The sequence below is a fragment of the Tachypleus tridentatus genome, chromosome 5, assembly GCF_004210375.1.
Source record: "Tachypleus tridentatus isolate NWPU-2018 chromosome 5, ASM421037v1, whole genome shotgun sequence".
Lineage (NCBI taxonomy): Eukaryota > Metazoa > Arthropoda > Merostomata > Xiphosura > Limulidae > Tachypleus > Tachypleus tridentatus.
In genome coordinates this window covers 1,127,974-1,131,397 of record NC_134829.1, presented here as the reverse complement: position 1 = coordinate 1,131,397, position 3,424 = coordinate 1,127,974, and the positions used below count along the sequence as shown (strand labels likewise).

General features: G+C 28.0%; 1 long non-coding RNA gene across 1 annotated transcript; it reads left to right on the top strand.

The window, feature by feature from the left end:
• Positions 1-76: 76 nt before the first annotated feature.
• LOC143250393 (uncharacterized) lies at positions 77-2,128 on the top strand. The gene is made up of 3 exons (XR_013028168.1): positions 77-158; positions 1,127-1,223; positions 2,072-2,128. It is a non-coding gene; the product is annotated as an uncharacterized LOC143250393 (long non-coding RNA).
• Positions 2,129-3,424: the final 1,296 nt, after the last annotated feature.

The following is a 3,424-nucleotide window of genomic DNA, read 5'->3' as shown; positions in this document are numbered from 1 at the left end:
TGAATCAATCCTGTTGAGTTTCCTGGAGCTCTTGTTCATTCAGCTGTACAACAGCTACAGGGAACACAGGATTCTCTTACGTTCCACTCCTGTTTTATTCCATGATACTGAAGTCTGGAGGTTTATTAGAAGTGAAGATGTTAGCAATACTGAAGATGGTAGGTTAGAGTTTTTCTGGAAATGAATCTAAGTGTTACATTATGGAAGTATTATTACATTATTACATTATTGAAAACAAGTAATATATTAAAACTTCAGAAAAAGTATTTTATAAAATATGTAATTTTGGGTTATTGTAAACATTCATCTGCATTCATAGACTGCTTACTTGATTCTTTTATAAAATGGATCCTTGTTATTCACTTTCGTGTGAAAAAGTATTTGAATTATATTTTTAAAAGTCATATTCTTATATTTGACAATTTTAATATTCATTAGATTGCAAATCAGTTATAGGAAAATTAAAACTAGAAGTATTAATAACTTTTGACATTTAGAAGTATTTCATCAATATTAAATTAGTATAAGGACAGAGTATTATAATTAATTTTTCCTATTGCCAGTCATGTTTAGGTTATTTTTACCATATAAACATTATTGGAATGTGAGTACATGTTGTGTTTTGTTAATAGATTGGTTACTTATTGTATTGCTTCAACATTATCAGCTTCTAAATCACTCAATATACACTTCTTGCTAACGATATTTGCAAAGGGATATTTCCTTAGGGTACAGTAGTGATGTGACGTATTGGTTGAATGTTCTTGACACCAGATGTCCTCTTATTTTGGTTTTTTCTGAAAGTTCTGCAGGATTATGTTTATATATACTGTCATACGGTTAGTATAAAATGTTGGACGTGTACAAGTTTTAAGATAGCAAAAAATAATGAAAAGAGAAAGTCCTAAACTACATTTTTTCAGAAAGTGGACTTTTCTTTTTAATGTTTGTTATCAAACAAGCTCTGATTTAGATTTTCTTGTTGGTATTTTTATGTGATTTTTTTGCTCTGTTGGAGATCACAAATAAAGTCCATATATCTGTGCAGGTATTTTTTTTTAGCTTTTTAAGACTTTATAATAGCAGTATATTTGAAGAGTAGTTTAAAAACATGTTTTTAATTCAGTCACAGAGAACAAGAAGATGATGAGCTTCATCAGTGTAAGGAGATTTTTTCACAAGCTGTACAGATCATTAAAGATATATGCAAAGTTGTAAATCAGGTAAATAGTTGATGACATTTCATATTATTTTAAGTATTATGTTACTCATACATATAAAGTGATATGTTCAATAAAATGACAAGTGAATTTTGTCTTGCAGCCAGTGAGATGTTCCACTTGAACTGTTGGTATATCCAGATGTTGATAATTAATGCAGAGAAGCTTATGTTTGGTATTTTAAACATGGAATTTATTTGTTGGTAAACAGGGTTTATGATCAAACAGGACTTTTTGATTAATATTTGAGTGTATAATTTATTAATGTATAAACATAACCAAATGGGCTTATGTTTGTCACTGACTTTTATATATGTTTAACTATTTTACTATTATTTTTTGTTAAAATGTAATTCGTTAGAATATTTTAAAATTTAAGTAAATAATACACTAACTCGTAATACACTAGATAATGTATGTATGTAAACTAATAAAAGTTGACAAGTATAGTTTCTCTAACTTGTGACAGTTTGCAACAAGTGTCATTTACTTCTTGGCAGTATGAATATTTTAACACCAAGTCGTTTGTAATTTTCACTGTTTACTCAGTTTGATCACTTCAGAGCTATTTTAGCAATTCACAGCTTGATTTATTGCATATACAGTATACTTTTTATATATTATTATTTGAAGTTGAAATACATTTCCTCTGTAGATGTTATTTCTATATCATTCTGAATAGTATGTGTCTTTGAAGTGGAATAATGCATTTTGGGTTGGCATATCATTATTAAATGGGTATAACTGAGCTTGCAGAGAACAAAGTCTTATATTAGATATTACAATTATGTGAATTTTCACTCCTACATTTTTTTTTTCCAGATCATTAATATTTTTTTGTATTATCACAGACTCTTCTTCTTCAAGACTTGCATGAATCTTGTATGTGTAACCAGTTGCTGGTTCCGAAGCTAGTGAAGACATATGGAAACAAGGAGGTTTCTTATTAGGAGAAGATGGTATATAGACCTTTTATCACCTACACCATCCACATGTGAAGTTCTGTGATCACTCTTACAAAAGTATTGTACAATTTCAATTCGTGCATATACTGATGGATTACTGCTTTTGTAAGTAATTTTATACATTATCTGTTTATAGTTATTATTAATTTTAACTTCACTCTGTAGAACACGATGCTCCAGAACAACAAAGCTACTTAGAAGCCACCATCATGAAGTTTATGGAACGTTTGAACTCTTGGAACTCTTAGTCCCTGGGTTGAATACAGGACCAGGTCACAGTGTATCAAATATAACTTTAGTAATGAGGTATAGCTTAATGACTTTTTTGAAGATATAAATCTTTAATTTACTTTTTAAATAAATAAGCTGGTATTTTAAGTTAAAATACCCACTTATATTTAGTCACATAATGGTACTAGAGAGCATTTATTATGTTGAGAGAGGTTAAAAGGATTGAAATAAATTGTTTAATAACCTGTTTTTTCAATGTTATATAATATAACAAACATAATAACAAAAGTATTACGTCCAGAGAACTCTTAAGGTTACATTAAAATAGTATGTGCATAGTTTTATTTTAAAATTGATATTTGTTATAGACAGGCACTTAATTGTTTTTCTTCTGTTGTTTTATTATGGATAAATGCTTATTTCTGTTCCTTATGTTATATTCTAATTATTATTTTCCGATTCTCCAACTTTCCAAATCTGAAATTTAAATTTGTGTTGAATAGGGATACGAGTTCTCTCAGTGTTCTATCTAAGATGCTGATATTGTTGTGTTCATTAAAGCACACAAATTATTTATTTACTTTTAAATGTTTCATGTTAACAATCTTAGATTTAATTTTTTTAATTAGGTGAAACATATACTGTCATTTCTTGTATTTTTAAATAATATTTTTAAAGTATTTTCTTTCTGTATATAAACTGACAGTTTTTCATTGTTTATGAAACTATTTAATCAGGTATTTTAAGTGTCTTTATAGTTGAGTTTGTGGGAGATGCAGTGTAATAGAGATATATAAATAGTGGTATATATAACTAACAAAATAAAAAAAATTAAAGGTTTACAGTATCTATTATTAATAATTCATTACCAGTACATTTGTAGTTGATACAATTTCTGTTATAGATTGAATGAAACACTTTGTGAAGGACATTCAGGGACTTAGCAAGAGGAAAAAAGACAGAAAGCTCCTTTCAGGTTTGTGTTTTTTATTGGTGTTTTTTAGAGAC